This window comes from Salminus brasiliensis, chromosome 8, assembly GCF_030463535.1.
Source record: "Salminus brasiliensis chromosome 8, fSalBra1.hap2, whole genome shotgun sequence".
In the NCBI taxonomy this organism is placed as follows: Eukaryota; Metazoa; Chordata; class Actinopteri; order Characiformes; family Bryconidae; genus Salminus; species Salminus brasiliensis.
This window is the reverse complement of record NC_132885.1, coordinates 21,368,470-21,382,427: the sequence shown is the minus strand read 5'-3', so window position 1 is coordinate 21,382,427 and position 13,958 is coordinate 21,368,470.

Below are 13,958 nucleotides of genomic sequence, written 5' to 3'. Positions count from 1 at the left end.
ATGTCCTTTTACTTACAGGTCCCTAACCCCTTATGCTAGGCTATAGATACTAAACATCTAAACAGTAGCTATGACAATGATGTTGACATAACCCCCTCCCATAGCCCCATAGCCCCATAGCCCAATAGCCCCTTGGGTCATAGTCTGGCAGACAAGGTTCAGCCCTCAGCAGTTTTATAAGAGTTTTGTTATGTACCTCCAGTAATGAGATTCAATGTGGCAAGAATAGCTGAGAGAAATCCAAACCACTACACCTAACCACTACAAGAGTGGGTGCTAATGAGAAACATCAGCACTGGCATTGAACGATCTCTTTAGACTGAAATCCCATTGCAGTGTTGGACAGAATATGCAGAAATGCTTGATGCATGGCAATTATTATATGTTTCAGTTGGAACATCAGTTGTGGCTCACATGCTCCTCAGATCACCTCCTGAAGTGGTTCGAGTGATGGAATTTGTATCTGGTTTGAATGCTTCTTGGGTGAGTTTACACACCTAAGGCTACATAGAATTGTGTATAAGGGGGAACAACTCCAAAACCATTTTATAATGGGACTGCACAGAGTTTGATTCAGCCTGCCAGTAAGTTAACTCAACTCCATACCCTCATACTATATATATATATATATATATATATATATATATATATATATATATATATATATATATATATATATATAAAATACTATACATAACTTATACATAATAATTCTTCTCTTTCTTTTAAAACATGTGATGTCACCCAACACTTTAACTCAGTTTGAGAACTCCCTACTTTCTGTATTTTTGAGTTTTATATGTTTTGTCTCTTCTGTCATAGACCACAAACACTAGCGTTTGCTAGTGTATCCCATTTCCAGCTTACATTTGCACCTTCCATTCGGAATTCACAATCAGAAACACACGAGCACACACTCCTACCTCACAGCACTGATCCACCTCGCAGTCCCATGATCCTCCCTTGGCGGTACGTTATCCGGTGAACATCAGCAACATCCACTGAAAAGGAGCTCACAAGATCCTTTGTAGGCAGGAATGCTCAGACACAGATACGCAGACATACGCAGAGCTAGTGACAGAGAACTGCACTTCACTACACGCTGTTCCCATAGGCTACAATCCAGAAGCTCTAGTAATGAGAAAGTGAGAGAAGCACACATTCAGCAGAACAGAATCTTGGAATAGACTGAAGGTAGAGATCAGAGTGGGCCAGGCAAGTGAGACGAGAGGAGAGAGAGAGAAAGAGAGAGAGAAAGAGACAGACACTAAATCTCTAATTACATCTGCTTAGCAGAGACCAGCTGCTCTGAAACAGTGACACAGGGCTTCTGCTGGCCATGGAATTGAATGTGTGGCACACGGAGGAGGAGCAGGGTGAAAGGGAGGAGACGAGGAGGAGGGAGCACGGTTATTAATTATGTCCCTGTCCTCCGCTCTGTCCACTTTACTCCTCCCTTGGCTACTGCACATGGCCCTGGCTGCAGCAAACATATGCGGAAGGAGATGGGGAAGGGAGGAGGGGCAGCATGAAATTGCTGTGATACTCTACCCCCCATGCATTTTGTCCCTCCAAAAAAAAACTGTATGCTTCTGCTTCTTCCGCTCACAGGACTCTTGCTGGTTCTCTGGCTAGCCGATATAACAAAGACAAGTACTTGAGACTCCAGATCACACACACACACAGTGAGTATGGGGGAGATGCAGAGAAAGAAAGCAGAGAAAAGGGGGAGAGAAAGCGAGGGAAAGGGAGAGAATGAGTAAGCGAGAGGGCAACAGTGAGAAGAGAGAAAGGTCACACCTGCTGAGTATACAAAATACCTTGAGAGATCTAACTGAAAGGATGAAAGATTATTTTCAATAACAAATTCTGCGAGTGAGAATTAGTGTGAAGGTTATAAGTAGTGTATATAAGAGGAGTAATGTAGTGTGTAGAAGTGAATGAGTTCAAAGTTTGCATGAGAGGAGTGCAGTAGTAATGTAGTGTACATGACTGGTGTACAGTTCCTAGGAGAGGAGGAGTACATTGTGTAAGAGAGGAGGAGGGCAGAATGTAAAACAGGAGTAATGTAGTGTGTAGGAGGAGTCCAGCGTGGAGGACAGGTGGAGTGCAGCATGGAGGAGAGATGGTGTGCACTGTGAAGAAGAGGAGGAGTGCAGCATGTAGGAGAGGAGTAATGTAGTGTATATGACTGATGTACAGTGCCTAGGAGAGGAGGAGTACATTGTGTAAGAGAGGAGGAGGGCAGAATGTAAAAGAGGAGTTATATAGTGTGCAGGAGGAGTACATTGCGTAAGAGAGGAGTCCACCATGGAGGATAGGTGGAGTGCACTGTGAAGAGAAGGAGTGCAGTGTGTAGAAGAGGAGTAATGCAGTGTATAGTGGAGGAGGAGGAGGAGGAGTGCACAGTGTAGAAGAGGAGCAGGACAGTGTTGTGTGGGGGGCGTCCAGAGTGGAGGAGAGAAGTTCAGTATAGTGTTCATAATTCTCGTGAAACAGTTATGGTTTTTTAAAAAAAGTATTGGGACACCTGCTCATTCATTGTGTTGGAGTAACTGTCTACTTTCCAGGGAAGGCTTTCTATTAGCATTGTATTATGTTATACTATATTATATGACTTCAGCTACTTTCAGGTGCACTCATTGCTGAGTTCAGTTGTTTTCATCTGTCAATCACTCTCTGCAAGCGGTAATACGGTCTGTGTTATATGGCTATACTGCCTCCTGGCTGTTTGCTATATCTCACAGCTACACAAGGGAGACTTACATGTTTATCACTGAGCTGCAGCTGCTGAATACAAATTTCCTATGAACCACATAGGCACTGCTTCATTTTCCTTTTTTTTTTTTACCTCAAAAAGAGTTTTCAAATTTCATTTGATCACTGTTCATAAATGTCTAAATACATGGATTTTTAATAGCATGTCAAAAGCTGGCTTCTCAGATATGCCTTTTTTCTCAATGTACTTGAGGTACCTCACATGTCCTCACAGTGCTATGCAGACCAGACTGAAAATGACACATGTGGGTCAAAAAGCAACTGAGACTCTCACACCATCCAGCCACCACTTTTAAAGCCGTCACATCTGTCAATCCAAGCAAAGCAAACCCTTTCAAGGCCGGCTCAGAGATCTGTCAGAAAATGCCAGGCCTGGGGAAGAGAGAATCGGTAAGGAGATGCGGGGGAGGCGAAAAAGTAGAGGCAATTTTTTGTGTGTTTTATTTATTCAATTCTAATCCCCCGTGCCTTTCCAGCTGAAACAGAAGGCCTTGAAGGAAAACGTGGTGAGCAGAGCATTTTTCATATGCCTGTCCAGCTACGGAGGGTTTTGATAAATAGTCCTCCACTTTGCCTCACCTGCTCTTGTTCTTTCTCCGCTTTGCTCTGCCGCACGCCGTCCAGGCGCATGAATTATTGAAAGCGCTTTTTGCAGCTAAACGCAGTGAAAACACAAGTCTACAAACAACACAGCAATGAGTAATCAGCACCCCAGCAGGGCTGCTCCACCAAAGGACAAATAAACACACAAATCACCAGACACTGTCATTACTGAGAACTGTCATTCATATCCCTACAATCATAACCCTTCATTATCTTCCGTAAAGACCTACAAACACCCAACGCCAGGCTGATTTTGAGGCCAATTCGTCTCCCCTGACAAATGTGGAAGGTGACAAATGATTTCAGGCTAGTCTTAAACAATTAGTTTTGTGAAATGATCGTGTTATGACTGCATTGATCTGACACATGTTGGATAAAAATCGCAACCCAAGAATGTGGTCAAAAACAGGCAAGGGTCAGAACCAGCTAAATAGGCAATCAAAACACAAAGCCTAAACACAAAAGCTGAGCTGGAAAAGGGGGGGAAACAAAACCAGAAGAAAATAATAAATTGAGCCAAAACACAAAAAAACAGCAAGAGGTACCAGCCATCCTCGGTATGCTGCTCGGTATGCTGCTGCATAGCGATGGCAATACTTTACAGAGAAATGTACAAAGCAAACTGGTTCTACAGGGCATGGCAGCTCAGACACAGTGAAATCAGTTAGTATTCAGGTGAAGATGAGAGGGAGACGGAATAGTGATTGGTTGCTTCAGGAGTCGCATCTTCTCCTGATCCATACTGATCATCTCTTCACTAGATGAACCATTTGAGCAACCACCCACATCCAGAACATAGTAAGAAAAACCATGTGGATGAACACACGGCCAGGTGACTGGTTAACAGAGTGATGAAAACTGCAGACATGAGGGCATACATGGGTGCAAGGCAGGCCTATTACTGACATCCCCTTACTATATCCTATTTCTCAGCGAAAAAACAACACCCATCCCTAAATCAGCCACTGTCCCATGCTGTATGTGAGTAAATGGACGTCTGCAGTACTGGCACCTTGTCCAAGGGGTATTCCGGTTTTGTGTCCAGGGTAGGCTTGGGACCCTGACCAGGAAGAAGAAAATTGCTTAAGAACATTAATGACTGATCATTCAAACTTGGCAGTGTTGCCACACTGCTTAAAACCCTCTTCCTGAACCCAGTAAGAAGCTTGACATACAATTAAATTAGCTTAGGAAAGACAGACTCATACATAGAGCCTTATTACAGTATGTAAGAATGAGCTCTTATCACAATTCACAGCAACAGAGGACGTGATGTATTGGTTACTTCATTTTTTCAGTACTTCACTGAATGAGCAACACACTACATACAGTTTCTTTCACTGTTACGTTGCTAAATGCAAACATAACCAGCACATGAATATTTGCCCTTTTGTCATCTGCCAAGTCATGTTTGTTTAAAAGAAGTTCAGCAAGATATGAGAGACAGGACCCCTGGTTGGGCATCTCGTTCTGTAGAGAGACCCAGGCCTAGCCATGGCTAAGCTCAAACGTTGGCCCATTCCACTCATAGGTTCCATAGCTTTGACATGTGCTACTGTACACTGGCCCACAGCCCAGGTAAAGTTTCAGTACTACAATGAGCCCAGTGTTCCTCATCAGGCCACACTCAATTCTTTCCTTAGCTCAGCCTAGACTTCAACTGGACCCTGTCTACAGAGATACAGAGATAATAAGCAGACCATTGACTTTGGAACTGAAGCCAGAACTCATGAAATGATGGTGGCCTGTGATGAGCAGAACAATGAATTAACTAGAAATATCAATGTTCTCACCTTTATTTTGCAAAATACAGTCAGTCAGTCATGTGAAAAGGTTAAGACACCCCATAAAACCCCATAAAAAAATTTGTCTTAATATATTGAAACATCAGGACATTTGATCTTCATTTAAACAGTATTATCAGTATCATTTGTAAAACATAATTCATAGAAATGCAAATGTATTGTGAGGAAAAAGTTAGAACACCCTATGTCCTAACAGCTGGTCTTGCTCTGATGGTTTTTAAGAGAGAAAGGGTTTCCCCCCATGACAACCAAATGTGTGTGGTCTCTTTTTGATGGTAGATGCTGTACTTTGACTTGAAATGGCAAGATCTACCTGTAGATCCAATCAAGCCAAAGCCTCTTTGAATCTCACCATGGTAAAAACACTCCCTTGACTAATCAAGAGAAACCCAAACTAAAGGCCTGAGGTTTAAATATATAAAAAAAAGACAAAAGCCTACCTTTTTTACATGACTGTATATTTATGTAATAATGCAGTTTAATCATAGTTAAAAGCTCTAAATACTGCAAGCTGCAACCAGCTCTGAACTGCCAGGCTGTGTCAGATCTGAGAATGATTACACCCTTGCAGTTCTGAGCAGGCAGCAGCTCCACCCTGGGCCCATCACTCATGACTTCGATTGATGCATTCGCTGAATCTGACTGGTATAAAATGTTTTTTAAAAATATGTAATAAAAAACTATAATAAAAACCCACCATGGTTTTGTAAGTTTGTAATGTGCTTATCTCACAGCATGAAGCTGATATTCCACCTTAAAACAGTGTCACAGTTGCATTCAAGGTGGACCGAAAATTCCCAGTAAGAAGCTGAAGAATCGCTCCAGGCACATTGGTGCAGAAGGGTTTGTTTAAGGGGCCATAAATCACCAGATTCTGAATATATTGAGGTTATGTGAGAATTTCCAAGGGAACTTGTGCACAGAGCTAGAACACAGTTTCAACAAGCGTGTTTAAATGAGATGACTTATTAAAACACAGCAACAGCAAGTGCCACTGCTTACTGGGACAAGCAGGTTAGACAAACTAGTGGCGTTAATGCTGACTGTTGCATCACATTCGTAGCTTGGCAAAGAGGCTAAATGCACAGGAAGGCATTCTCTTTATCAAGGAAGGGGACGTAAAATATTGCTCTAGGGTTGTTGTTTTGGCCGATCTGGTGTCAGATAGGCCACATTTAGTCCCTCTCAAACATAACAGAAGAAAACCCACAGAAAATCTCTGTGCAGAAACGACCATCATTTACTGTCTGCCAGTTCATTAAATGCATCACAGTAAATTCATCATAACTGTAGATAATACTTAGAGAATTGTGAAAATGAGTAGACATTAATATTAACTGTGGCAGGCAGTTTTTGAGTAAAAATATATATTAATCTAATAAGATTTTTATTTTTATTTATTTTATTTTTTTGGTTGTGTAACTTGGTCTACACTGGTATGGCGGTTAATTCGTTGACGTTTCTAAGCAGCCTAGTTTTGAAATACGAGATCCAGGCTGGTCCAGTTTGGTAGCACGGTTTTATAAATTGAAGACTTCACATTACGTGGCGACTACTGCAGTGTACAATGTGTATAATCTATGGATTTTGCCAAAACCTGAGATGTGTGCTACAATTTCTCATTAGGTCTCACTGAGATCTGCTGACGTTCTGGAAAACTTCTCCAACCTTCCAAAAAAAATGAGTTTGAGGGGCGGGGCAGGAATAGGTCAGTCAGGATTGATTTAAGAAATGCGTGGAGGGATGGGGGGGGGGGGGGTTACTGTGATGCAGAAAAGGGCATAATCCAGATTCAGTCATCACCTTTAGCCTCTCTCATTAATCAGCAGAGCCCAGGGGATGGGGGTAGAGAATGAAAACCACAGCAAGGGGGGAGAGAAGTAAATGATACAAAATGTCGCCTAAAGGAAAACAGGAACATAGCCTGTAAAGGCCTAGAAGACGAGGCCAAGAGAGCTGAGTGGAGAGGTGAAACAAACGGCACGCTTGCTGAGGGGTCAGGACAAAATGAGAACGGGTTAAACAATTTAGAGAGAATGTGTGCGCATGTAAATGAGCTCGTGTGAACGAGTTCATCAGTGTTTGGCCACAGAGAGTACACAGCTTGTTTCATTTCCTGTGGGACAAAAATGCCTTCGCCGCTGCCTCTTTCTCTCCATCGCCCCCTTCCCTCGCTCCTTCTCCAAGCCACATTCACAATGACATCAGTTTCCGCCAACATGCGAGCCGTTGCCATGGCAGCACACAAAGACATTTTTGGGAGGGGGAAGCGGCTTGGCTGACACATTCAGCCATCAGGCCCTCCAATCCCCACACCCCTCTGATTCAATAGGCATTCGCGCAGCCAGATGCTCTGTTTTGTAAAGCCTTCAAAGGCGCAGGCCGATCACATATTTGCCCTTTCTCTTGGCCTAGCCTGAGCTCTGCTCTCTGTTACAGCCTGAGATTCAGGCATGTTTGCTTCTCCTCTTCTCCAGTCTTGCTGCGTTAGCACCTTTCTCCCGCACCCAGCTGTTCCCCTTCTGATAATTTTACAGCACTTACATTTGGCACAGTTTGGAAGATGCAAGTCGTCGCCATTGCTTCACCATGCTTAATCCCCTTGTCAGGTCCCTCGCTGCATTCGTTTTGGTGGTGGTCAGTCTAAAGAAAGGACACCCAGGCATTAAAAGCAAGAGGACATAGCAGAAGGGTTCTGCTAACAGAATGAATACTAACGGTTATACAGTATAATTTCTGCACTGCTGCACTGGAGGAGAGCTGCAGTTGGTAAACATGAGCTAGGCAGTCAAAACAAACTAGTTTCAATAACCCCCCCTGTGTAAGTGCTCAGTACACTGCGCCCCCTCTCAAGAACCAAACATACTGACACACTCTTAATGTTTAAATGTGTTTAAATATTTAGCATTGAGGAATAAACTGTATTCAGAACCTGTCATAACACACAACTTATGTTAAATTCATAGCCCTCAGAGTCCATGCTGGAAAACACTCTTGCTGTGCATCTGTTTAAGTGATTTTCGCTGTACCACAAAGCTACTCTAGGTAAACAAGCAGGTCTGTTCATGCTGATTAAACATGACTAAAATAAATAAATAAATAAAAATGGGTGAGAAGCAACACCCCCCCTTTCTCTTTGATTAGGGAACTAACCTGGGGTATGGTGAAAAAAAACAGAAAAGCAGGAGGATAGGTGAGTTACATAATATACAGCTCATTTCTGTTTCAATCCCCTTCCTTCACTTCCTATTTCTGCAGACAGTGTTATTTTTCCATGCAGTGTAGGAATGGCAGGGAGTGTGTGCACTGCTCATCTCTCTTCAGGATGATCATCCTAGAAAGAAGAAGAGAAAAGGGTTAATCACCTACAGCGGTTAAACACTGTAGCTTTTCACAGGTACAGGTGCAATGGACTCCTTCATTGGCCATAATGTCATTGGTTCACCACTGCCTTTTCTTTGATCCCTTTTTGTAGGTTCTAACCACTGAATAAGACCTGCTACCTGCTGTTCTGGAGTCTAGCCATCCCAATTTGGGCCCTTGTCAAAGTCAATTTGGCCCTTCTCAGATCCTTATGCTTGCCCATTTCTCCTGCTTCCAACACATCAACTTCATTTCCATTCACGGCATTTAGCAGACGCTCTTATCCAGAGTGACTTACTAAAGCACTTTGCTATTTACTCTAAGCTTAGATACCTCTAAGCTTAGACACCACTAAACACAAGTCAATATGGAGACCATAATACTCTACTCTTTGCCCAAGTACTTTTAAAAGAGGTGGTCTTCAGTCTGCAACTCTGCTGTTCGGACACCCAGGGGACGTTCGTTCCACAACTTTGGTGCCAGGACAGAAAAAAAAGCCTGGTCGCTTGTCTTCCGTGGATTTTAAGGGATGGGGGATCCCAGCTTTAAGAGCTGACTGTTCAATCGCTGCCTAATTTCCCCCACCCCCTATCGCATTACAAATGCCTTTGTATCACCCTAGTGGTTTCAATGTTATGGCTGTTTAGTGCATATTCAGATGCTAATGTTTGAACCAGGGCAACAGTTAGAGGTATAACAATCCACACATCTTGAGGTTCAAAACAGTTCAGAGGTCAAGACTCAATCTGATCTGTGCCCATGCTAACTCCTGTCCACTGTCAGAAGTACCTACAACAAGCATGTGAGTGTCAGAACCGGACCTTGGTGCAAAACAAGAAGGTCGTCTGGATTGAGGAGTTCCTCCAGGTCACGTGGGCTGTCAGGTACATGTACTGGGGTATGTCTACTATGGGGAAGGGATAGCACCAGGATGCAATGTGGGGAAAGGACAAGTCAATGTAGGAAGTGTGATTCTTTGTGCTTTGGATTAAGTATTTGTGGGATGTTCTAGAATACCTAGTTTGATCCAGAGGTCCTTCAAGTGCCTAGTCAGGTTGGTGGCATGTTGAGGACCAACAGTATGTTTGGCAGGTGGTCCAAAATTATTTAGTGAAAGGTAAACTTCATCTTCATCCTCAATGCCACAGGAGCTCCACCAGGGTGAACTTCATCTTCATCCTCATCCTCTGCACCACAGGATCTCCACCAGGGTGAACTTCATCTTCATCTTCTGGACCACAGGAGCTCCACCAGGGTGAACTTCATCCTCCATGCCACAGGAGCTCCACCAGAGTAAACTTCATCCTTATCTTCTACACCACAGGAGCTCCACCAGGGTAAACTTCATCTTCATCTTCTGGACCACAAGACCTTCATCTTCATCCTCATCCTTTGCACCACAGGAGCTCCACCTGAATGAACTTCATCTTCCATGCCACAGGAGCTCCACCAGGGTAAACTTTATCCTCATCTTCTACACCACGGGACCTCCACCAGGGTGAACTTCATCTTCATCCTCATCCTTTGCACCATAGGAGCTCCACCTGGATGAACTTCATCTTCCATGCCACAGGAGCTCGACCAGGGTAAACTTTATCCTTATCTTCTACACCACAGGAGCTCCACCAGGGTGAACTTCATCTTCATCCACATCCTCTCCGCCACAGAAGCTCCACCAGGATAAGCCTTTTTATCAGTCAGCACCGTCTCACCTTAAATGGCACATTTACACATAATAAAGGAGGAGTTCCACAATGCAAAATGAGCAACAGAGTAGCAGGAGGGCTGAAAATGACTGAAGTAATCAGCATGACAGTCTGAGTAATGACACTTGACTATGCACACTCAAGAAGTTATTTTCAGGAAGAAAATCAATTCAGTAAAAAAAAAAGGGGGTTTTGAAAAGGACCATCTGACCATGTGATTCTCTTTTGAAAAATAATCAAAAGAAGTGGAGCAAAAGGCATCACAGTGGAGGACTCATTGATCTTCATTCAAAGTCTCAAAAGGTTTGAATGTGTTTGGCTGATCGGATCTTTAGATCACACCCCTCGTGCCCTTCTGAGGAGTCGATGCTTCAGCAGGGGAGGAAAATTCTAAAGCACGCTCCACTCCCTCCAGCTCCTTAAACGACACATCCCTATTCTGTTCTCTCACTGGGTGGTCTTTTAGGGATCTCGTCAATTTGCTGAGAAACGTAGCTGCTCTGGTAGACAGATTCATACAGACAGAAGGTGCAGAAACTTTTTTTTTCTATAAGCCTACAGTTTATATAATGACAAACGAATAAAGGACTTACAAAAATATTAATTTACTCCTTTTACAGGTCAAAAGGATTTGTGTGCTTTAAACACAATAAAAAAAATTACAGCTTAACATTCATACATGGACTATATTGACTGAGAAGCAAATGGTACATTTTGAACCACCATTCACCATGGCAACTGCTTGAAATACCATATCAACCACTATAACAACCCCCTGAGACACCATTGCAACCACTTCAAATACCATAACAACCACCTGGAATCAGCCTATTAAAAAATAAAACCTACAAACACTCTAGCATTCACTTAGCAACACCTTATCAACCACATGAAACAGCACATCAATCATCTGAAATACCTTAGCAACTTTCCTGACAACCACCTGATATACTATGACAACCACACAGAAACACCTCAGCAATACCATAGCAACTGCATTGCAACACCCTAGCAACCACCAGGAATATCACAACAACTGCATCCCAACAAACTAGCAACCACCCGATATCACTGCACTCTGATTATGATCATTCAAAATTAAATGTCTAAGAATTCATGATTTCTTTATAAACTAAAAGAGAGTAGACAGGGAGACACATTTCTTGCCTTCATTAAATTCGTCTCTCGGTGTCGTGCCTGCTGCATTCCTTGCTTTTCCTAGATATAATTAGGAAAAGCCAGAAATTGAAGTATTCTTCAGTGTGTTTGAGCGCTCCAGACGTCTGTAATTATAAACTGATAATACACCACCTGTCAGGCATTACCATCTTAATTCCACTGATGGCATTCTGAAGCAGATTGCAAAAAAGCAGCATTTTTCCCCACATTTCATTTAATAGCGAGACTGGGGCATCAAAACCGAGCACTCCATCCATATCAATAACTGGATATTGGAAAGCAAGATTGGTTGTAAAACAACTATTCTCATGTATCCTGATGTCTATAGCCTTTATGAAGCCTAAATTTATACTAGGTAAAGAGTATCAGCAGTCTGACTGACTCAGAAAAGAGTCTCCTCAGCCGCCATGTCTGTGTTTACATATACATATATATATATGTTTTATATATATTTTTTTTATCTATTTTATTTTGTTATATGGCTAATGGCCTAATCCAACTAACGTTACCTAGAATTGCTTTTTGAATTTTGCATGAATTCAAATAAAAAATCCCACTGTGCTGGCAAACAACTTGTAGATCTATGTGGCCATAAATCTTTCGCAAATGTTGTACGATCAAATTCCAAGATATAACGTTAAAGTCGTCATCTTAGGCTAGGTTAGCATTAGCAAATTGTTGCTACTATGGCTGATGCTAAGCAAACCTGTTGTGGTTCAGGTTATCTAACTTGCAGCCTATTAATATCATATTACACTTTCCATCTTACAACACAATTACTGTGTGAAGCTGAATTAAATGCCATGTTTATCCAGTTTCATCTGCTCAGAGCCCGAGGACAGCGAAATGAAGAAAAAAAAATCAAAAATTAACAAACAAGAACTAGAAGTGATGGTGCAGAAAACAGCCCACAGGCAAATAAATCCATTTCATTAAAAGTTAGTTTTGAAACTTACCTTGTCAAATCACACAGTGTGAGGTGGTCTTAAGGTTAAGAAAATAAAAGTAAGGGAAAGAAAAAAGGGAAGGAAAAAAAGCTGCACTTTTAAGAAGATATGATATTCTTTTGTAAGTCACTTTTGTGAAACGGGCCCCTAGCTGTTAAACAGGGCTGTGTTCTTACTGCAGAATAGGTTTACTGTGGTTCAGGCCATGCATTAGTGAGATATTCCACATAGGAAGTAAGGAGCTGCACGGACATCACCATGTGCTCACGCAGACGTCTGTATACAATCAGCTAAACAAAACTTAAAAGTAAATCCCACCTTCACTAGACTTACAAGCTCTGTAGTTGTTGTAGTAGTAGTCCAGTACTAGCCCACCACCTGCGTAGGTCCCTCTTGTGCTGCCACAACAGACCTCTGAAGGCGATCTGTCGAATCTGGCACCAAGACATTAGCAGCAGATCCTTCAAATGCTGTATATTGTGAGGTGGGGCCTCCATGGACTGCATCAATAAGCCTTAGATGCCCAAGATCCTGTCTCCGGTTCACCTGTTGTCCTTTCTTGGACCACTTTTGGTAGATGCTGACCACTGCATACTATGAGAAGAAAAAAAAACCACACAAGACCTGCCTGATGTCTTGGATATGTTCTGACCCAGTTGTCTAGCCATCAAAATGTGGCCCTGGTCAAAGTAGTTCAGATTTATATGCTTGTCCATGTTTCCTGCTTTAACACATCACCTTCAACTGACTGTTCTCTTGCTGCCTATTGTATCCTACCCCTTGAGAGATGCCTGCTGTAGATGAATATAATCAATAGTTTTCATCTAACCTGAAAGTGGTGCTGAAGTTAAGGCTAGTCAGTGGCAGTGATACCGTTCAGCTTAGATGCCACCAACACAACTTGACTTGACTTGACTTGACTTGACAAAGAGCTGTTGCGTTACTGACTGTACAAACAGATTCAGCGGGAATTCAGAACTCTCTTCCTACAGTCTGCTGAAAGCTAAAGTGAAGAGAAACTAACAGAGTGCTGCAATTCACAGAAACAACTGGAAAACACTCCTAGGACCATTCACTCGCCTTTGTGCTCGCAGGTATGAGGCTTTCTCCTAGGAATTGGTCTGAATTGCTATTGAGTCCAACTGCCTTTAACTTGAGCAGATAATTGCTTGGTTTCATTCCCAGCTTGCTCCGTTTTCCTAATAAACGCTTTGGTGGTATTCACATCAACGACCACTAGCGCATCTGCTAAGCGCACCTTTAAAGCTACTCAGCTCTGAAGACCCAAACTGAAGCAAATTCAGTTAGTCGTGTTTAAACACAAGCGTTTCTTCCCCACTGGCTCTAAATAAACCTCTATCGATCATGGAGTTGGATGATGAGAAGGTGCCCTGCTTAACCCTTTCCAGAGGCCACCATTACCAGTCCAGAGTGTGTTTAATCAGTGATATCCAGAAGTCAAATAAATCCAGAGGTTGTTTTGGAGGGGAACGAGGGTCATTGAAAAGATATCAGCAGGTTATTTATTATCTGACCTCATCCTCCACTTTCAAAACTAGGCCTGTGCCTAGAGGGTG